The 23,914-nt window shown below is 38.2% G+C and overlaps 1 protein-coding gene across 13 annotated transcripts in view; it reads right to left on the minus strand.

Annotated features, from left to right (window-relative positions):
- DNM3 (dynamin 3) overlaps positions 1–23,914 on the minus strand; it is a 510,735-nt gene that overhangs the window by 451,661 nt on the left and 35,160 nt on the right. For 2 of the 13 annotated variants that reach the window (XM_070498083.1, XM_070498082.1), the window contains exon 1: positions 5,385–5,577. The exons of 10 other annotated variants lie outside the window; for them this stretch is intronic. The gene's annotated coding sequence lies outside the window, so the exon portion shown is untranslated. Of the gene's footprint in view, positions 1–5,384; positions 5,578–23,914 lie in introns of those variants that run through there. One more of the 13 variants, XM_070498084.1, reaches the window with a different exon arrangement.

The raw sequence follows: 23,914 nt of genomic DNA on the forward strand, positions 1-23,914 counted from the left end.
CTTCCAAGGCACTGCTTCAACTAGAGTACCAGCTTCAACTACCCATAAAAATGGACTGTCTCTGATTTCCTCACCCTGGAAATTTTTTTCTGCCCTAGAGAGAGAACAGCCAATCTTCTAATGACAACTAGCATTTCTTTCCCAATCTCTTTCAACAATAATGAAGTTTAGTTGTTCTCTCAAAGTCTTTAGACACAGGATGGTCCTAAAAGCCTGAACCACGAAATCTAGGACCATCCAAGAGCCTGTTTAGCTTCCTTGGAAACAAGAAGGATTCCATCTTTAGGAATGGAGCAGACAGTCTTCCATTCCCAAGGAGAGAATGTATGCTTCTCTCAATGCTGCAGAACAAACAAGAAAGTTGTATTTTCCTGTCTTGCTACAGTAAATTCTTGATAAGGTGCCCTGTTACATACATAAGTAACTTTAAGTCTTTCTCCAACCAGATCACAGGCACCTAAGTATCATTGTCACAGTAGGCACACAGATATGTTCTGCATATATTCTAGCTGATTATTATATCAACCCATATGTTTGACATATCACAAACCAAACTGTCCCTTAAAGTATAGCTAAGTGGCGACAGATGTAACAAAGCTCATACAACAGATATAAAGAGGATCCTTTTACCCTAGCATTAGAAGGAGTCTCGTCATCTCTAAGTGTAAATCAAATCTGTGTCCCTGACAGATTCTAAACTTGATCAATAAAAAACCCTCCACAATCATTCTCCTACCAAGCACCAGTTGGTTACAGTAAATGCGGGGCCCATGTACCCACGTCTGGTGGCGAATGAATTCTAGCTCTGTGATTATTTTGCCCAAAGTAGAACACTGTCAACAGTTTTTAAGCAAAATTTTAAAGTGTTTAAGTTCTATGTAGAATTTCCAGCTACTATCTCTTTTCAATTTAAGGTTACTAAGGCCCACTTTTCCAAGAATGACACGGTTACAAGTTAAATTTTGAAGTTCCAAGCTCAAAACCTGCAACTAAAATGTCTTCTTCAATCAAATTCCCACATTAACAATGTGCCACAATTGGAAGGCGATGGATTCCAAAGAAGGAAGGGTTAGGTCCTGGCACCAGCTCTGGACCCTGAACAGATTAGTGAACCCCTTCTACCTGCACTCTCACTTGTAAAATAGTGACAGTACACTTGCCTTGTTCCAACACATCTGTGTCATGATTAGTAAATAAGATAGTGCATGGAAAAGCTCTCTAAAAATTGCAGCATGAAGAAAAACGGAAGGCAGCATTACCGTCAACGTCCATCTTGGAGCATAAATTTAAAGGAAAAAAGTTATCTCCAGAAAAGTAAAATTCAGAAAGATAGCACCAAATACAAAAGAGAAACCAATAATAAAGTCATTTTTGTTACCGTAAATGCTACTCTCCAGTCTATGATATCACACTATATATCTAAGACATTTCTTAAAAGTTAGCCACAATTTTCATCTTGCTTCTCTCAATTAGAACTTCTCCTTATGGTATCACCCCAGTTCAACCCTTTATAAGGCTTTTCTTAACATAACTGTTGTAGGAAATTGTCACTCGGAGCACAGAAAAAGACAAGTCGTCTTTAACCAGTAACAGTAGTTTTATATGTCCAATCCCTGACGGACACCTGACAACCTGTCACCACCAGCATGTAAATCAATCAACAAAATATGTTGCTTCTGACACAATGACTTTGTCTCAAGCTTATCGAATGGTCAGCAAGTAAGCCCCAGTGTGAAAGACAGGAGCAAACATTCACTGAACCAACTGTTAGGAAAACAATAGCAGAGATTTAAGTCTTTGATCAATAAAAAAAATAGTCTCTCCTTTTTAACTAAGATTATCATTCCTGAACACATTTCTACAGAGTCAACAAAATTCCAGGTCACTACTTTGATTTTAAGCCATTGTCCAGATTTCAAACTCTTGCTTATAAAAGACAAAAACATTTCTCACATCAGGAATTTTGGATCTTAGAAAGTTTCAAGCCTATCCGTTCCTGAATGTCAACAGGGCTACCACAATAATGACCATTTTTACTTTCATTTTACAGAAGTCAGATTTTGTTCACTGGCAATTCTCAAAGGATAATTAAAATGCTCAGTTCCTTTAACTGGTAAAAGAAATCTAACGGACCTTCCATATTTGATTGTTTAATCATTTCTACTAAAGGTTACTATTTTAATTAAAGATATTAAATGGAATGAACATTATATCTTAGGATAAAAGAGATGAATATTTGCTACTCCAAAGCTGATGAAGTTAATGTGTTCTCCAGGGCCAGAATACAGTCTTGGATAGGGTTATTTTACTCTTAAAAAATCTTGACTATCTATTAACCTTTTTATGATCCCACAGGGCAATACAGACTTAAAATGTGTTTTTTTAATGTGCTATGGAAATATAAACTTGAACAGAGAATATACAGCCTCTCTGACATTCACTTATCACCAGGTGTTCTATACCATCTACACCTCACAGCTCTCTCTCAGCAATATACGTAAGAAGCACAAACTCTTGGCCATCCTACAAACAAATAATAGAGCGAGACCCTTTGGGAAAGGCCCCAGCTAGCATTTCAATTGTTAAAATTGTATTTTAATGGAAAACTATAAAACATAGTTGATATTTTCTTGTTGGCATTCTTAAAACACAGTATACCGAGTATTTACACATTTCTTGACAGAGTCTTCATTTGAAACATCAATTATCGTATTATGCTAAAACAGAGTGATGCCCACAGTGGATATTAAAGAGGCCTGATCACCCTGCACAAATTGTGAGCTTTTATGATTATTATTATTGTTCCCTTAGGAGGCATTTTACAATGCATCTGTCTCTTCCTTTGCTGTCAGCACACTGAGTGCCATTTCTCCCTGCCATCAGGGTGCCTGCTCTTAACCACTCCTTTTCTCCTTGTTCCTAGTCTGCTGCTCCTACTCGGTAATGGGCGTAGATGTCAGATAAACAGCCCTGTGAGAGTTGTGTGAAGTGAGTGGGCTCAAGGCAATGGCCTCCATTGTTCACCTGAGGGCAATCCAGAGGAGCTTTGCTACATCATAATGGCTGCTCAGAGCCTATTTAATTTACCTCTTGTCTCTCAGAGCTGTCTTCTTTCAGGGTTATATGAAAAATCAAGGATGTGAAAATGCTTTCTACAACATAATGCATGATGTTAAACTGTCAAAGTTACTGGGGACTAATGCACTTTTGGATTTCGGAACTCTGGCCCGGTGAGGTGCAACTAGAAAATGTCATCCTTCACGCGCACTGAACCCTACCCACTTCAAAGCATTGATAATATACATATATAATTGACTTCAGTTCTCTCAACAATAAAGTAGGTAAGTACAATGGACCTGTTACCAGTGAGGAAAGAGACAAGGAGGGATTAAGGGACTCATCCCCTGTCACAGGAGTTCACTAGTGACAGAGTGGGACTGAAGCCTGATATTCTGATTTCTAGTCCTGCACTTTTTCTAAAGAACTGCCTCCCAAAAAAGTTGCCCTCCACATGGAGTTCTCTCTCTGGGGAGCTCCCCCACTCGCAAAGAGCATGTCACTAGTGGGTCAAGAGGAATATGTCAAGAAATGTTATTCTCTACTTTTTACAGAGGTGCATGAGAAGAAAAATATTGGTTTAGATCATAGGTTAAACTAGAGAGAGGAAGAAAGGGTGAGAGGGAAAACTAAAAAGCTCAGATCTTATGGGTTTTTTGGGGGGGTACATAAAAATGTAAAGACTTAGAAACAGGCTAACACTACAAACAGAGAAAGAGTTAAAGTCCCACTTAGAATAAAGTCTGAGTGCTGGTATATGTCTATGTAACATCACTCAGACATCTTTGAAAGAAAGATCTCGGTTCAATTAAGCATTTGTGCTCAGAACTCCCTACCCCCCTTCCTCCTCTGAGACCTCCCTCTTGCCATTTACATCCTCTCAGACTCTCTCCTGCATTTTCAACCTCCCCTCTCAAGTGGTTCCTATAAAAGGGTTCCAGTTTACCATCCTTGCGGGGAAAAACAAGCAGACAAACCACCCGCTCTCTCCACCCTTGTCTCACTCAACCCCTTCCACTTGCTCTGACCCCTCACCACTCCCTCCACAGCCACGTTTCTTCAAAAGGGCTTCTGAAATCATGTTCCTTGCCTTCTAATGCATGCCTCAACCACCGAAATTCAGGACAGTCTACTTCACCCTTAAAGCTGCCCTCACCAAGATCACCAATGACCTTCTTATTTCCAAAAATGATGGAACTCTCAGATAATTTATCTGACTTCTCTCAGCAACACTTAACATTGCTGAAGTCTCTCTCCTCTCCTCAACTCCCCTCCCCTCTCCTGATGCTTTCTCAGCTGAGCTCCCTCACTCCATTCCCTCCCACTTCTCTCCTCCTCACTGCCCTCCATTGTCTATTCCTTCTTGGGTTTTATCAGCCACCTTGTCACTCTACATGTTCTCCCTCAGCGGTTTCATCCACTCCCTGCTAATGCTTCCCATTCATGAACCTGCAGTCCCAATCTTCTTCTGGGCTCCAGTCCTCTACTTGTTATATCAATATATCAGAAGCCCTCCAAACTCATCATGTCCCAAACTGAACACACTGATGCCCCAGTCTACTCCTCCTGGTTTATCTCCTGTAATAGTGAATGGCACCACCAACCACTCAATGAAGCAAGTAAAAGACTGGAGGTCATCCTTGGTTTTCTCCCCATCTCTTACTCTCCTAACCAAAGCCCTCATAAATTATTGATTGCAAATCCTCCTCCACTTTGCAGTCTCTTCTTCTGCTGTACACTGAACTCTTCATAGTGCCCTGCAGATTCCATCTTCTTTCTTTGCATCTTGGCCTTTGCACATGCAGTTTCCTCTACCTGGAGTACCTACCCCTTGCCCACATGTCCTTCAAGACTCAGCTCAAGCATCAGCCCCTACAAGACTTCTGTTATCCTGCCTAGGCTGAGTTATGATATCCTTACTCTGAAGTCCATATTATTTGTAGAAACCTACATTATAGACCCAATTGTATATGTCTGTCTGTTTTCCATCTTCCCAACCATACTGTCAACTCTTAGAAGGCAGGAACCATGTCTAATTCATCCCAGTGTACCCAAAATTTAGTATAATTCCTGGCACATCATAGGCCCCCAATTAACATTTTATGAATAAATAAGAAAACAAACCCTGGGCAACTTCCACTGTCCACATTTCCGTGCTTCCTGCCATCTGTTACTACTCTCAAAATCCTCCCCATTCTTTGTCACCCCATTCAAATATCACTTCATTTATGAAACCTTCCCCGATTCCCACCCCACTCTCTCATTTCTCACCTCTCTCATGGTGAAGAACTGCAACGGAAAGTAGACAAAGAAATATGAGTACTTACTTTTCTATTATACTACTGTTCTATTATAGGAGGCTTGAAGGGAAGGATCATTTAATTCATCTTTTAGTTGCCTCAAAACTAGTGCTTTCCTTACTTAGGATTCTTTAGAAGAAGGCACATTCACATTTGAAAGAAACCAAAAGCAACACGCTAGCAAAAACCTCCTCTGCACTAAAACTCAGCAGCATCTCACAATAGAGCTTTTAAAAGGAGTCACAGATCCTGTGTGTAGCGCTGCTTACGAGCCATCACATGGCAGCAGCGGAGACAACACACCAGCACCAAATCTGAGACAAAGAGCAGAGATGAAGCCTGCTCTGTTCCTGCTGACACTACTGAGGCCACTGCTCTCTCAGCTGGCCTAACAACAACAGGCCCAGGCCAGCCTGCAGCCCAGCTGGGCAAGCGAGCAGATGGGCATCCGGAGCAGCGCTTCCCAGCACTGAGGGCACTGCTGCCCTCCAACTTCACTTTAGCTTCAAATGCAGCTCAGCATCCCTTTCTCCTCAAAAGTCAATACATAACCTCCTGTCAAATTTACAAGAGTTAAAATGAAATTGCGATTGGAAATAATATAAACATCCAAAAAGAGGGGACCCGGTCACACAAGGAATATTAGTAATCATTAAGAATGGTGCAACAGAACAGTTAATAACATGAGAAAAAAATTCACTCTCTACTAGTAAGTGAAAAAACAAGTTAACAAACCCAAATGTACAACATGATCTATATATGCGCATATATTACATTTTTAAATCATATAGCCTGACAGAATAATATAACATAAATCTATTGCAAAATGTTAAAAGTGGTTAACTTCAAGGCAACTAGATTATAAGTAATTTTCATTTTCTTATCATTTTACCTGTTTTCTAAATATTCTTCAATGGACACGTATTTCTTTAGCAAGAGGGAAAAACAAGTTTCAGAAAATGAATGGTCATTCTTGATTAAATTCTAAAAATCTCTAAATTTTCATAAATATATTCAATTTTTTATTTATATCCTAAAGACTTAAATGTTTTATTCTCTCAGTCTCATTGGATCTTACAGGTGAAAGCGCAAGATTTGTAGGATCACTAAGTCCACAAAATATCACCTTGGTATGCTCGATAAAGTGCTCACTTGTGAAACCAGATTCAAACCAAAAATGATAATGAGAAATGTACTGATTTTAAAATAATTTTTTACTCAGAAAAAGGTTAAGACAAAGTCAGAAAACCAAGGTTAAATTCTACCACTGGCCAATTTAGGTAAAGATCATATTTTTATTATGTTCATCTATAAAATGTAGAAAATGCCAGACTATTAACAGTAAAGGAAGTTTGTGTCAGATGCTAGATTCTATATCTTCACATTAATGAATGAGATGACTTGGTAAGACTTTTTTTAATTAATTTAGCAGGTATTTATTAAGCGTTCACTATGGAATAGCATGTGTTAATCTAGGTTTTCAACCAAAGAAGCAATTCTCCACAGCATTTCCCTTACTTAGAACCAAAAGATTGACAAGAGATAGACATGATTATTCACTACTGTCAAATCCCTGACATCTTTTCTATCCATTAAAGGTCTACCTTTGACATCTGTGGAGTAGGATAACAGCTAAAGTTGTTTAAGGAAAAAAGCCTTCAAACAGAAGTGGATTAGGAAAGAAAGGAAAAGCTTATACTAATTAGAGAAAGGAACATAGTATGAAATTTAAATTTGACATTTGGAAGGGGCAAAACAAATTCCACCTGATGGTAGCCTTGTTTGTTGGGTTGCTTATTCTTACTGTCCAGACTTGACAAAATATAAAGGTAGCAACTCTACATCCATGGCCTTTTTTAAAAAAAAATGACTCATGAAATTTAGCAGCCCGGGAGCCACTAGTTCCAAGAGCATTTAGCCACCCAGAAGGTAGCTCATCTACAATTTGGAACCCTGCCCCTAACACAATGTCACACATAGAGAAGATGCTCAAAACACATTTGTTGAATGAAGAAATGTAACCCTGTTTCATACAGAAGATGTGTCTTGGGGATCACTTTAAGATGACTCAAAAGACCTAAGACTCTAAGAAGGTTCAAAAATGAAATAAGAGAAGAAGCAATACAATGAGGTACAATTAAGGGAGATTGGCCCTAGAGAGCAAGATTTCCCTACAAGTTTTTAATTCATTGTTAACACTGCCTAAAATCCTAACACTGGGCAGGATATATTTGGGTTAATATGTACTCTTCTTTGAAAATGTAAATAATTTGGGGAGGATTAAAGATGGTAACCATTTAACATGACTATTTTATCAGAAAAATGACAGGAGTCATGTCATAGTGTTTACTAAGTATGTAAAATATAATTACATATTTAGGATTATGAGAGATCTTTATTATAACTTAAAACTTAATTGAAAGTTTTAGATACTTCATGTACCTGGCTGTAAATTATACACTGGCTTATATTTCAAGTTATACTAGATTGAATCACCCAAAATTGCTGAATTTTTTAGTCAAAATGATCAAATATTAAACAACTAAACATAATTTGGGGTATATGACACCGTAGTGGTGAATACATGACAGTATGCATTGTCAAAACTTATAAAACATTACAACACATAGAATGAACCTTAATATATTCAATTCAAAAAAAATCATTAAGGACAACAAAGAATCCCAGAATTAAACGCAAATGTGACAAAATCTAACTATATTATAAATACATGAAACAACCTCACAGAAAAGGGTGGGGAGGGGGGAGTGCTGACCTAGGTAACTTGGGAAATGAACGAAATCCATAAAACTAAAGGCAAAAGGAACTGTACATAATCACTATAGTCTAGTCGATAAAGCTGTTACCCCTATGGGTACAAGTTAACAATTCTGACACTGTCATACATGGATACTGGAATGAATAATTAAGTAAATAAGTGAATGGTGGGAGCCAAGTTTCTCACTGTTGGAATCATAAGCAAGAGGAGGCAGCTAGAATTATCCACGTGGTAATGGATTCCAGTTGGAGACATCAGTATGAACTCATGTTTAGTTTAACACAGATACAGACGGTCCCATATAGAAATATTTATAGATGTGTATATACACGGGTTAGTATACACATATATATCTCCCTGCTCTGTCAGCTGAGAGAGCCTAGAAGGAACTGTATCCCAGTAGCAATGAGCACACCTAGCGTCCAGATCCCAGTTTCTAATACTACTCTCCAATAAAAGGAACCAGTGTTCCTTGGAGAAATAGATGACTCTTGTACTAGGGTGGGAAATATAAAAGAAGATCCTGAGCATCTTATATTGACAGAAAGTAAGGAAGTGCTCAAAACACAGACACACAATGATGGGAGTATGTCAAAGAGACACAGGAGCAACTGAAAGGGCTCTCAAGGGAATAGTTTGAGCAACAAAATAAATAAAGTAGTATTGGATTGCAACCCAAAATATAAAACGAATATCCATGAGTCCATACTGATTTACATAAACGATTGAATAAATAATTAAGGGAGAACAAACAAATCTGCCATGCAGAAGAACTCCGAGTAATTTATGTAAATAATGCACCCTCAGGGAAGTGGCATGTCACTCCCACTCCTTCAGTGTAGCTTGTACACAGTGAGTTCCTTCCAAAGAGGACAGTATGGAAAGGGAGAAATGTGGCAAACACTAGGTGATATGGTCAACATCGACAGTAACAGGTCATGTTCACAGTACGTACCCCTGACATGATGTGACGAAAATGGGAATTTCCCTCTGTGATCTTTCTCCCCAAAACACATAACCACAAGATAAAAACATCAAAGAAATCTCAATTAAGAAATATTCTACCAAATACCTGACCAGTACTCCTCAAAATTGTGAACATCATCAAAAACAAGGAAAATCTGATAAACTGTCATAGTCAAGAAGAGCCTAAACCGACATGATAACTAAATGCAATAAGCTATCCTGGAGGGGATCCTGGAATGGAAAAAGGGCATGAGGTAAAACTAATGAAATCTGAATAAAATACAGATTTTAGTTAATAAAAAAAATATCAATATTGGTTTTTTAATTATAACAAATATACCACACTAATGTAAGATTTTAATGATAGAGGAAACTGGGTGTGGGTTGTACGGGAACTCTGTACTATCTTTGCCACTTTTCTATAAATCTAAAACTGTCTTAAAATAAAAAGGTTATTTAAAAATAATTTGGGAAGAACTGAGATATTTACTGCATATGATTACCACCAAATATATACCTCCAGCCTCATCTCTAATACCATATATCGGCATCATCCACCTCCAGCTTTCTAAATGGGAAACTCTTAGATCTGATGTTTTGGTCATTGTGGCCTTTTCACTTCGATGCTCTTTCTCTCTTGGGTGGACTATTGGCCATCCCAGCACAATTTGGTTTCAAAACCACAGAAAGTCAATTATATGGGAAGATTTTCAGAAACAAATGTATTTTTAAGACTAGATTTTTCAATAACCATATAGAGTAACTTTTAGAAACCATGTCCATTGTTATTCTACCTTCAATTCAGGATGCAGGACTGTTTCTTTTTTGCTGCTGTGGTTGGTGTCTAATAGTCAAGACCAAAAAGTTCCTCTCAGATAGATTCATACACGCCCTCTCCCTCCACACAAACACAAACGGAATTGGAAGTTATTATTACTACTCTAATATGAACTATGTCACCTTTATAATTCTCAAACTTATTTTGCAGGAGCAGTGTCAAAGGAAAAAAAGGCCAACTTAGTGACTTCTTTCCCTTTTGGAAGTTGCTTATAAGTTAATTCAACTGACATCTAAAACTTCATGTGAGCTCTTTTTAATTCAGAGGGTCAGGAAGTAGCTGGTGGCCATTGCTCAAATTTTTAAACATGTTCTGTTAAATGCATATTTTAAAGCCAATTTTACTACTGGAAAGTCACCGACTCAATTTTAAATAAATTTAATTATGTTTTATCTCTAAGAAAGCATCTGTTAGTTTTCTAGGAAAATGAACCAAGTCATTTTTTCTCCTTGGCCAGAAATTCTACTTCTATATAAATTCATGGAATAAGTACTTCCATATAAGGCTGAAATAGCTTTAAAAAGCCAAATCTTAAAATAAAACCAGAAAATAGGTTCACTATGAACATAATTTTCAGTGTCCTTCTTACAGCACAATTTTCAGTGTCCTTCTTACAGCACAATATCAAACTAAGCTTTCAATATGCCCTCACAAAACGGGTTGCTACCCAGGCTCCAATCTTCTCTTTTGACGTGAGCCATAAAGCATTTGAACATAAAACGTAAATGAGAATGCAGAGCCAAATAAACAGCTCATTTTAAGGCACTACACATCAGCTTCAGAAGAGAGGTTTGACAAGGGGTCCCCAGGCAAGCTAGAGGTGTCCTTAATGTCCAACTACCTCTCTCTTCCTCTGGTCCTCTAGATGGTAAATCCCACACTGCTTGAGAATTGATATCTGAAGAACTGCACCCAAGATCATTGTTTGATTCATTGATCCTACTGCCAATAACTAAGGATGGTTTGGAGAATAGAGGTTGATACATCTGTAGTTTTTGCATCAATTTTTCCTTATACCCTAGTTCTCAGCACTCAGTGTCGCTACAAATTTGCACCTATGGTTGGTAAGTCCTAATCAGAGGAACATAAAATGAGGCTGAAACTCAGATCAGGACGGATACAACTCCAACATATCTAGATGTCCACGCAAGCACTGTGGCCACACTGAATATATTAACTAGTATGCTAGAAACAAAGACACTTAAACCCCAATCTTTCACCTTCCACAACTATCCCTGGTGAGTGTTCAACCAGTCTCTCTTAATATATTTCCAGTAAAGAATAGTTTTAAGGGGGCTGGCCCTGTGGCGGAGTGGTTAAGTTCGCGCGCTCTGCTGCAGGCGGCCCAGTGTTTCGTTGTTTTGAATCCTGGGTGTGGACATGGCACTGCTCATCGAACCATGCTGAGGCAGTGTCCCCCATGCCACAACTAGAAGGACCAACAACAAAGAATATACAACTATGTACGGGGCGGGGGGGGGGGGGGGAGGCTTTGGGAAAAAAATAAAATCTTTAAAAAAAAGAATAGTTTTAAGGAGGCTTCCCTAATCAGTGGGTTTTTCCTCTTCTATCTTTTGGAAGGAGCTTTAATTTTAAAAAGCAAAAAGCCCTTTCTCCTGTCTTTAATCAGTTTTTATTTGCTTGCCCAAATCTTTTCATAAACTTCAGTTTTAGCCTCCCCAACACTATCCTGCCTAAACCTTCATGTGAATTCTTTTCCAGTCAGAGAGTCAGGGAGGAGCTAACAGCCCTTGCTCTAACTTTGAAATATGTTCTGCTAAATGCCTATTTTAAAGTCAATTCTACTACCAGAAGGGCACTGACTCCATTTTAAATAAATGCCACTCTTGTATTTTTCCTTAGTTACGTGTCCCTCTCTTGATGTGTTATATATTTTCCATACACCTTGCTCAGAGAGTTGTCTACATCTTTGGCTTTGTCAAATAAACCACCTGCCCATATACCTTTCTCTCCTGTTTAGATCATTCACAGGTAAATCATCAAGATTTCACTTTTTATTATCAACCATCTTCAAGAGTCACAGTGTGTGCCTTCTAAAATATCTAATTTTTCTCTAAACTTCTTAAAATCTACTTTTAAAAAATGATACCCAGTACTGCCTTGTCTTGACATTATAAACCCTAAAAAGATCACCTTTTCCCAGAACTCCTTTTAAAACCATATCACCAATACATTCTTTGTTAGTCATCGAAAGATATAGAATTGCAATTCTCTCCACTGCTTCTTCCTTCAAAGAGATGACTCTGTTGGAAGGATAAGAGAAGAATGCCTCAGATGCCCTGGCTTTATGCTAACTCACATCTGTACAGCACTGCTTCCAAAATACTTTCACACCTATTATCACATTTGATCCTCACAGTAACCTTAGAAGTTTGGAAAGACAGGTGTTATCATCCAAGGCTGAAAACAGTTAAATGATTTACTTAAGGTCACGTGGCCAAGCAAATGGAAATTGAGGCCTATTTCAGGGTCCTTTCCATTAATACTGCCTTCCTCTTCTTTTAGCAGAATTACACTTCCAGCCAACATCAGGATGCTAGAAGTTCCCCATCACTGTTATTTCTCGTATCTATGCCAGTTTTATAATCTTTATTAAGAACTCTTTTAATTGTTTCTAATAGCTACAGAGTTTGTTCTCTGAGGAAATTGTCATTTCCCCCTTCTCTAAGAAAAAAGAATTTCATATGACCTTGCTTTTATTCCCAGCCCCACTATCTTTTCACTGCATAGCCCTGGGAACTGGTTTCAAAACTCTGTTGTAAATACAGCGTTACTATTTTTTCACACTTTATAGCAAACGATTTTGTAATCATAAAGAAAAATAAAAATTGCTCTAAATTGTTAATACATAGTGATAGTAACCAGCTGGCTTCTAACTATAAAAAATAGAATAAGAAAAAAAAAACAAAGAATGAGGGGGAAAAAAAGAAGAAACCTTTAAGTAGGAAATAACCAAGAACTTCTTGACTATATGGGTGTTAAAATACAAGACAGGTTATAGAGAGCACAAAGGAATCACAACCCATTTTGACTTCCAAAAATCAATCCAACTGTAAGGATTGTTTAAATATATCCTGAAAGTTCCATGTGTCCCTATTGAGAAAAATGACAATGGGAAAAAACTACCTATCAGATGATGCCTGAAAAATAACTTGCTAATTTGATAAAATAAAAATTAACAGTGCATGAAATAAATCCCAAATCTTTCCTAATATTGACAGGTTGCATGCACATTTACACATACGTAGGTTGCATAAATGTGTTCATAAATGATCAAATAAAGGTTAAAACACAGCAGAGATTTTATGAAAGAATTACCTATTAACAAAATAAGTAACACAATACAAATAAATACAAGGTTTACCTTTTTTTAGGGGTCCCACAAATCCCTGGGAAAAGATCCATAAAGAATGGGATGATTTTGCTACTCTGAGATACCCTGGCGATAATAAAGGCAAACCAAAGAACTTGTAAAAACAGGCTAAGAACTGGATCTATAATTACATATCCATGAAAACTACAGAAAACCTTTTATATATTACACATAGACAATTTCTTTAAAAGACTCTGCCTCCAGATGTATATTCAATATGAACAAAGAACAGATACTCTCTGAATTTAGAAATAATGGTCTCTAGTTCAGAACTACGGTCCTTGGCTTCTGACTACAAGATAACCTTGGAGAGACTTTTCACCTCAGTATCCTTATTTTTTTAAGTGAGGGTGTTGGATCAGATGAATTCTAAAATCTTTCTATCTCTATAATCTTGCGATTCTATGAATAACAGCAGAAGACTACTTGCCTGAATCTAATCAATTTTAGATCTCCAGCAGGAAATAGGAAGCTCCTTGTGCACAACCCACAGGTAATTGGGTTTTCCCTCACAGCAATAACATCTCCAGTAATTCAATTGCCTGATAAATCTACCTTCTCCTGCCCTTGCATTTGATGATAATACGTTATTATCTAATCACATCACATTAAAATATAATTCTGCTATAACCAATGGGAAATAACCTTCTAGTAAAGAGATGTGTAATGACTCTTTCAAACAGTAATCCAGAAAAGATGATGACAACTCTGTGTGCCGACTTGCAAAAACAATTTGGCTTTAAGAGAGCTATGTGAATCTGAAGCAATGTTTATAGTGTAGTCATTAATCAAATGCCTTGTAAATGAAGTTACCAGACATGTGTTCACTGCTAATGACTTCTTAACCTAATTCTCTGATTACAAAAACTAAAACTTTTATGTTTGCCCTTTCTTGTTTCAAATTCAAGCCACAGCCAAAAACAATAAGCTTTGATTCTTACTCTTCTGTTAAGGACACCCACATCATTCTAAAATTCCTAAAAGCAAAATATAAACTACAGAGGCAAAGGTTACTTTCCAGGAAGGCAGTGACTGACCATGGAGATACTTTTTTTAAAAAAAGAGGGGAGGGGGGCTTCATTAAAATTCATTTTAGCCACAGTAACATCAGTCCTCTAATAATTTCTTATGTCTGCTTTGCCCTCAAGCTTTCCATTTCTTAAAACTATTTTAAATGCCTCATTACAATGAACCTCTATGATCATCCTCTCTATTATATGCCCATTAAATTGTCATTTGATTTATAAACAAACCCAGAAGTCCCGTGTATTTGGTACTGACTGGATTACTCTCTTCAAGGCTCTATAGCCTAATCACTTGGACCACAAATAAAAGATTTTACCACTTATGAAGGATATGTAGCTTAACAACTTGACGGGTTTCCTAAAAGAGAGACTACAATCTCACACTTTTGCCTTATATTGACAGGAACCAAAACTTCAGTTAACAATCTCACAAAAGAAGTACCAAATTCATTTACTGCCCTAAAATGTAGGAAGTTAAATAGCTATTTATTAGTTTTTAGCTCATTATATTTTCAGAAGTCATTTGATTTTAGCAATACTCCAAGAATTCAAGTTGAGACCAGTCCAGCTCTTGGTCCCCTGGAAGATTCCACTACTGTCAATAGCCTAAGATCCCTATGAGACCATCCCAAACTTTTGTTGTCCAAGGCAAAGTGGCCTCTAGCCTAGGGCCTGTGGGTATCTCATCCCACTCCCAGTTCCATCCCACACCCTCAGGGGCCTCCAAAGCAAGGGTATAGGCACCCCAACCTAAAGTCCAAGATCTATCCATTCCCTAACCCCCTCTATGCAAAGAGTTACCCCTTGGCCATCCCTTGGGCCTCTGGGGTGCACACTGGTGCAGCCTGCCTTTAGGAGAAAACACAAAGAGGCCCAAACAGGTCCTGAAAGCAACGTGAGGCCATTTAAGCAGATGATTTTGGAGACTCAGTTACCTGGAACATGATGTGGGGGTAGGGTGTAGGTTCTATGTGGGCACATCTCTGGCCCCCCGGCACATCCTTGTCCCCTCAGGTCTAGCCCCATGAGGAGGGGTGAAGCCAGGGGAAAGGTAGAGTGAGGCCTTCTAAAATTTGAGGCCTAAAACAAAGGGTCCCCATTGTATACGTCTAAGGACGGTATTATTCCCGGTTATTTGAAATTTCAAGAATTCTTCAGAGGCCTTGACTCTAAAGGATATGGGGCCTAGGCCAAACACAACTATGTGCTCTCGTCCTAATAATTTCACAGATTAAAACCAGCTTAAAATGAGCATCGAATGTATCCTTTGAAAGAAAGATGAAGGCACAACACAACTGTAAAAGTATGTGTGTTCGCCTAGGAGATAAAGAAAGTTATTAGAATTCCATAAAACAATCTCCTGGGTTTTTTTAGTATTGAGTGTTATAGCCACTTTCTCTCCACAGACTTTCCTCATCAATTAACTAATCAACAGTCAGCAGTGGAGTCTCAAAGCTCAGCACCCCAGAGCATTGCCTTAACACTCCCCCTGTACCCTAGAGATCACTCGAGTTTGGAGGGACATTAAGGGAGTTGGACAACTCAGTTCAACATTTCCCAAGCACCTACCTTGTCCCAAACACCATGACAGCAGCTAAGGATAGAAAGATGAGTAATCCTGACATCAAGAAACGTGTAGTGAATCGACTGCAATAATGGTCCCATTTGTTCATACATCCCTGCATCCACACTCTTTGACAGTGCTCTCCCACGCTGACCCTGAGGTTAGCTGTATGACTTGCTTTGGGCAATGGGACAGCAGCATATGTATCAGTAGCACAATTTTTAAAGTCCTTGCACATCAGGGTTTTCTCTCTTGATGCTCTCGGGAACCCTGTGGACATCACGTCAACAAGTCTAAGCCAGCTGGTTGAAGAATGAGAGGCCACAAGAGAATAACTGAGGTGCATCAGTCATAATCAGCCAGCTCCCAGCTGACCCAGCGGCCATCCATATGAGTGAGTCCCAACAAAAATCAGCTGAGCCCTGCTGAGCCCAGCACAAACTGCTGATTCCACAGGATCATGACCTACACTAATGACTGTTGTTCTAAGCCACTAAGTTTTGAAGTGGCTTATTGCAGGGCAGAGACTAACTGACAGAAAACTCAGTGCCTTGTAGGGAAGCCAGACTTGTATACAACAGAACACAACACAGTATGAGGGCCACAATAACAGACTTAAGGGTAAGATTCATGGATAACCCATAGGAGAGGATGATTAACCCCTGTGGGTCCAGTGTAGAGGGTTGGACAAAAGTGTCAGGAAAAGAATCAGAGGAGATGACGCATATTCTTTATTCTGAGGAAAAGAACCTCTTCAGGAGGCGACAGACTTAACCAATCTCTGCTTCTTCCCTCATTGATACAAATCCCCAAAGGGAACACCAGAACCAACCGAAATCCACAGGCTGCTGTTTCCACTGGGAAAATACGGGGAATTCTTTCAATGAGAAGCTCTCTCTTTCTCTCAGAGCCCAAAAAGCTGTGTCAGGGTCAGGACTAGAATTGGACAACACCTTGAAGATGCAGCCATGTTGAAGGCCTGTTTAACTCAGCTGTGTTCAGCTCCCTGTGGTCTCTCAGCTATCAGGCCGAGAAAATGACAATACACTGTCACCACAGATGGTGTGACAAGCACTCTGAGCAGACAGATACAGTGGCATACCCTTACCTAGAGAGAGGCCTCAAGTCAGACTGGGAACGTCGTGAGCTTCTGAAACAATTTAAACGTCCAACAATAAAAGAACATTTAAAAATATGTTAGTGTAACTGTAATAAGGGATATTAGGAAGCCACTAAAAATATGCATCAAAGAGCTTTTAATGAGATGGAAAGTTCTCATAAAATCAGGTACAAAAATTGCATGTACAGAACGATCCCAATTATGCAGAAAAATATATTCATAAGGAAAAAATAGAAATTGTCTAAATGTCCACAGTATCTTTGGGTAGCAGGATCACAGGTGAATGTTTTCTCTCTTCAATACTTCCATGTTTTTCAATTTAAAATATAAAGTCATTTATTTAAAAAATTGAATCAGACAAATCAAAATCAAGGGTCAGTCTATAAAACAACCAGCCTGTACTCTTCAAATATATCAATGTCACAAAAGGAAAGAAAACGCAATGGAATTGTTCCAGACTAAAGGAGATCAGAAATACAGGATAACTAAAAGCAATATGTGATCTTGACTTGGGTTCTTGGTCAAGGGGAAATATGCTTTAAAGAATATTAATGGGACAATTGGCAAATTTTGAATATAGAGAATGTCCTTGTTCTTAGGGAATACACACTGAAGTGTTTAGGAGTAAAGGGGCATGACATCTACACTAACTCTCAGATGGTACAGGAAACACACACACACACACACACACACACGAGAGACAGACAGAGAGATGCAGTGATAAAGCAAATGTGGCAAAACATTAACAGTTGGTGTGTCTGGGTGAAGGGTATGCAGGAGCTTTTTATCCTATTCTTGCAACTCTTCTATTTTTGAAAGTATTTCCAAATAAAGTCAAAAATAATTCTAGATCTGAAAAAAATCTATTTTAAAGGAAAAAAAAAGCTTTGGTCACTGTAAATTTATTATTTTAAAGAAAATTCTAAGAAGATTTGGTTCCTAAAACAGTAGGCAACATTTTCATGCCAAATAACAAAACTGTCCCCTTGGGGAAACTAAGATAGAAGGACAAATCCCTTCATTAACACTGTTCCTCTCCTAACAGATGTCTTGGCTGAGGCAGGAATCTCTTCCACTCAGTACCCACTAGAGGCCAAAGGTGCCTGGCAACACATCAAAGTCGGGCAGTCTGGGTGCCGGCATTTGCATATCTATACTGTACGAAGAAGGCTGCCATTTCAGTGGCATACACAGAACAATATTTCACCCATGGCCTTCGTCCTGAATCTCCAGCTCTCAGACCCCGGCTCTCTGGTGCCGCTTGTGGCTCAGCCTGGCCCTCTGCCTGGAGTCTGCTATTATCTCATCTGAAAATTTCCAGTCCTAAAAATTTTCCCAAGCGTAACTGACAGCCACACTCCTTGCCCTCTCTGCTTAGTTCTCCATGAAGAGACAAAACAAGAAAGAAGAATTTTTAGTTTTTTATTAAATAGCATTATACACTGTCCTTTTCCTTAAATTTTAAGTACCTGAAAGAAGGGGCTGTAATCTTAAGCATAGTCTACATTATACTTAATGTATATTTGATATCATGATCACAAAATTATAGAAATTTAACTGTATCCTGGAAAAGCCAAATCATTAAGAATTAATTCCATCTTATCCATGAATGATAATTTGTGGTAAATTTGACATGTTACTGCACTAAACAAATGTTTTATATGGAACTGATTGAAAAACTAACTCAGTACAAATGAGAATGTAACTTCATTATTACACAATTACGAAGAAATGTCACAGGACAATATCACAACTGTCCTCAATAAAAAAAAATATTATGCTTTGAGATTTGGGTAGGTTCCAACAAAATTAATTTTATTCACAACCAAAAAATAGTTCCCAATAAATTATCCACAAAATAATTCAAGGCTATCATAGATACCTACTCAAATTTAGCAGAGAAATAAGACATGGAATTTTTTTACTTTACTATTTAACAAAAAAATCAACTCTAATTCCACTACTCAGCAACAATGTGCTAACATTTTCGTCTTAGACCTCTCCAGACATTTTTACACATATATGTTTCATAAAAATATTGTTACACCATACATATTGTTTTGTAACTTCTTTGTTCACTTAACAGTATAATGTTCTTCCTTGGCAATAAATACACCTCTTCACCATCAGGTTTACAGGCTGCACATTAATCTATTTTAAGATGTACCAAATGTCTGACATTTAGGTTGTTTCCATTTTCTTCTAACATACATAGATTTATACACAAGCCAATACTGACATCATAAATTATTTCATGGACAAGATTTCTTATAAAAAGAATGATCTTTTCCTACAATCACAGAGCTGCCCACAGTAGGAGCATCTGAAGGCCTCTCTCTGTAGTCATTAGGCAACCATCTTCAACCAACTGTACTACAGCTGGAGTGGGCCACAAACAAGGGGACCTTATTTTTCAGGATTAAAAGTGGAGCACACAGCCTAGCAAAGCATTTTTTCCTCTGATTTGTTATTTGTATATATAGGAAATCTGATAAAACTGTAAAATTAACTCACATATAATTGTCTAATAAACTGCATTTACAGAGAAAAATCAAGTATTGTCTCAATCAGGACATATGGTTATCCTACATTAAGCACATATGGTTAACACAGAGTTTCCTGAATGAGGGCAAATTTTCTGGCCTTAATTAGTTCCTTTCATCTCTGAATGGAAGCATGGCATGCTTAACTTGATCAATAGAACAGCACACAGAAAATTCTTTGGGGCCAAAAAACTAAAACACAACTTCTCTAGCCAAAGTGCACTGATCTTGGATCACAGGATGTCGAGTCTAGAAGGAGCCCTAAGGATTATCTAGTCCTCATCCTTCATCTTGAAATAAAGAAACTAAAGATCATAAAGCTGAGGCGGCCAGAGTCATGGTTAGTTCATTGATTCAACATTTATTGAAAATCTACTAGGTGTCAGGTCCCATGCTTAGCTGGGTGCGTGCAGGTTAAGCAGGACGGATATAATCTCCAACTTCACGAAGCATATAGGAGTCATGCTGATAGGCAGTTAATCTCCTGTTGAATTATAGGGCTGGATCTTCTACCTGCTATTCCAATGCAATTTCACCATTCACTCATGTATCCAAACATTCAGCACCCACTACATGCCAGGCTCTGTTCTAGTTTCTGGGGACAGTGAACATGACAAAGCACCTGTCCTCATGTAGCTTACATACTAAGGCGGTACAGAGATATTTGCATTAACAAATAAATAAATACATAAGACCATGGTAAGCACTATGAGAATCTGTAAGTACAGTTAACAGAACAGAGGGTCCCAGGGAAGAGGTGATGCACCTTTAGCAAAGGAAATGTGGGAGGACCGCTCTGATTCCAGAGATTAAAATTACATAGTAGTTACATTTGCAGCAATGGAATCAATGAACTTTTTTCCTCACTTTTAAATAAGATATTCAACAGATGACCTCAGAAATCAGGACACTTAACAACAAGCATGTGCGTTTCAAATGTTTCATTTTATCTTAGTTTATTCTGCCCTTCTGACCCTGGGTTAGGTCAGTCGTCCTGACAGTACACACCATGGAAAGGAAACTTTACTTCACGGAACGTTCAAGAGGGTTTAACCTTTACAGACTCTTTAATCCATTATTTACTCAACTAATGCTGCTTATGCTCCATTTGCTCTACTTAACGCTCTCTGTACCAAAACAATAATCTCAATTAAACGCACTAGCATAATCACCAATGGGAAAAATTTAATTGCAAAAGATAGCCAAGTTCTAAGGAGAAGACAAATGGGTTTCAAACTATAAATACACAGAGATACCTGAGCTATTCCAGCTGGCACATCTGACTGTGTAACTACTGATTACTAGATGCTCTTCTGGAGACTTAGACAATAAAAAAAAAAAAAAAATCTATTTTAAAAATCTACATGGAGACCTAAATTTAACATACAAGGTTTATATCTGGAAGTCATTTCCGTTATAAATCAGTGAAATTCTAAATTTAAGATTATTTCCTAGCAATCACAGGGAATAACACAAGAGCATTTGGGGTGGATTCAGCAACTGGCTAGCTCAGCCTCTGCTCCAGTCCCCTTACTTGCCTTCTGATACTGCAGAGGCTGCAATGCTGAAAACTTCATTTCCCAGACCTCCTAGTAAGCAGCATTCTTGATGCAATTTTCACCATTAGATGCACTTCCATAGACTTGAATTCAGTCAGTTAAGTGGGAGAGAAGCAGCACTCAAGGCGTCATTTTGCTGATGTAGATCCAGCAGACAGCAGAGAGCTTGGAAGCTAACAGTGCTGCAAGCAGGCTGATTGTGAATCACAGCTAAAGGAGAATGTTCCAGAAGACAACAGTTGCTTTGTGACCCCTGATTGTGGCCAAAGTAGTGAAACCAGCAGTTGGCAAACAGACGTCCTGAGTCCCCAGCTTCCTAAATGTAACAGAGGCAGTTCCCTGGCAGCCAGGTCTGCCGTGTTGTTCTGGGAGCCATTCCTGGAGGTCCAGCCTAGAGTCTAACCCTCCAGCCCTTCCAGTGATTAGTAAGCATCCACTTCCTTATGGTAAATTCTTTTTATTTTTTTGCCTAAGTAGCTAGAGTGGCTTCCATTATCTCCAACTGACCCCTGAGTGACACAACATTAAGACAATTACACGGCAACATTCAACTGCCTGAACACTTTGATGCTTTCAAATATTCAAAGTAATCTAAAGTGGTCTAGACCCTCAGTAGACAGCACTGATTAAAGAATAGCACATAATTCTTCACTTCTTTTCTCTGAGCAGTAACAAAAAGAATGCTAGATTTTAAAAACACAGGTACTCAACACATTAAGTCATTTTTCATCCAAACTCATTATGATTTGATATTTGAAAACTGTAACACAGAAAAGACATTCTAACTACTTCCAACCCTTGCTTCTTTGAACAGCTAAAGCAGCGCCTTTCACATGGCAGACCCTGAATATACGTTAGCAACTGAGTACAGGCAAAATGATACAGAGGAGCCAAACTAGTAGATAAACCAAATGTACATTCGTTTTGATCTGGGGACAGCAGATTAAATTATGAGAATGTTAAGGATAAAATTAAATGCATTAGCATAAAATCCATTTACTTTATTATACAACTACACACACTCTGATAGAAAAGATAGGAGCTTCTGTATTAAAATTTTAGGAAATTTCTATAAAGATAGGAATAGTATAATAATTTCCCAGAACGACAGAGAATCAAATCAGATGGGCAATTTCCTCAGCATATTTCTGTTTTTTCATATATTTATGTTTTTTTCATTTAAAAAAATAGAAAACTTGACCTTAAGGGTCAGAAATGCACCCACTGGGGTAAATAATTGATGAAAGGTCCCAACAGGCCCCAAGTACCTCTAGGAATCAATACAATTTTCTTATTCCCCAGGGGTACTAATGACGTACCTTTTCATGCAAAAATATGATATAAAAGAAATAAAGTCACGGCCACCTGGCTCTCCCCTGGATGATGAATGGTAAGCCTGGGTTCACATTTATGAGGAAAGTGGAATAAATTAGAGTTGCTTTTATCTCTGTCACTTAACACAAGTCTGTTCTCCAATTCACAGGGGAAACAGAAGTAATTCACCAGATCCTTCTACCAGAAGCATGTTTGGTACAGGAGAGAAGTCAGCTTCAGTCACAAGCAATTTTCATGAGTAAATTCCCAGAGTCATATCAATTTGCCAACAGATTCAAGTTTTCCCCAATTCCAAAAAATATTAAAGGAATTTTAAATTAATATTTCCTGATTATTCAATTTGTGTGAAGCGCTTTATTAATTTCCAAAGAGAGAGACAACAGAATAGGAAACAAGGCCCCTATCCCTGAGGAACTACAAAGGAGCAAAGATCTCACCCCTTTTTTTCTCAATCTATGCAAAAAAACAACAAAATCCATTAAAGCTTCTGCAAACTTAGTAATCCTCATTTTGGGGAGCTGTTGTTGGGCATCTTGTCTTTAATACCTATTTCTTCATTCTTCTTAATAATTTCATGTGGCATATTTTTAAATGAAAAACTTACTTTAATTTTAAATTCTCTCAGAACTGCATTAGTCAGCCAAAGAGCATGACGTGTCACCATGGCTGCACTGACAACCATTGTCCTGAGTGCTACAGAAAAGCGAAACGAGTAAACGAGTGAATGAAACAATACAGCTCAGCAAGCGCAGCTCCTCACTAAAGAACACCCACTCTCATTTGCAGCCTGTTCATAACCAGACACCCCGCCTAAAACTTACCCATGACTCGAACCTTGCAGATATGAATGAGGCAATTCACTTCTTGTGAATTTGAATTCTTGAGTGCAGTAGCTAAAGGTCAAGGAACTGGGTTAATGAGAACATGCCACTGGGGTGGTGATGGAGCAGGGAGTGGAGAAAATCAAAGGCACAGACTCTTGACTCTCCACTGCAAGTAAGAAAGTCACGGTAACAATGCCTTCAGGCAATAGAATCCCATTCTAGAATTTTTTAGGAACTTGATCACTTAGTTTACAGAGTATCTAGGTCCTAGGTCCTTTGTCACTTCTTTTTGCTTTCGGCATCATCTTTTAACTACTTCACTGGTGATTAGCACCTCTGTGGAGGATGGGAATGGAAAGGAGACTGAAGCCCAATTTCACCAGTTGGCAATAAGTTCAGCAAAAACGTTTATTGTGAAGAAAAGAATAAGATGAATGGAGTCTTCACCTTGGATAAACGCAACTTATAAAGAAGTAGATTTACAAAACACTTAAATGAGAAGTTAATTATACTTCTGTCCTTTAAAATAGTCCCTGCTTTGTAAAATTATTCCACTTAGGACTATGTTTAATAGACATAAAATCCTTGGGTTTAAAATATGCTTTAACTT

Source organism: Equus asinus, chromosome 25, assembly GCF_041296235.1.
Source record: "Equus asinus isolate D_3611 breed Donkey chromosome 25, EquAss-T2T_v2, whole genome shotgun sequence".
Lineage (NCBI taxonomy): Eukaryota > Metazoa > Chordata > Mammalia > Perissodactyla > Equidae > Equus > Equus asinus.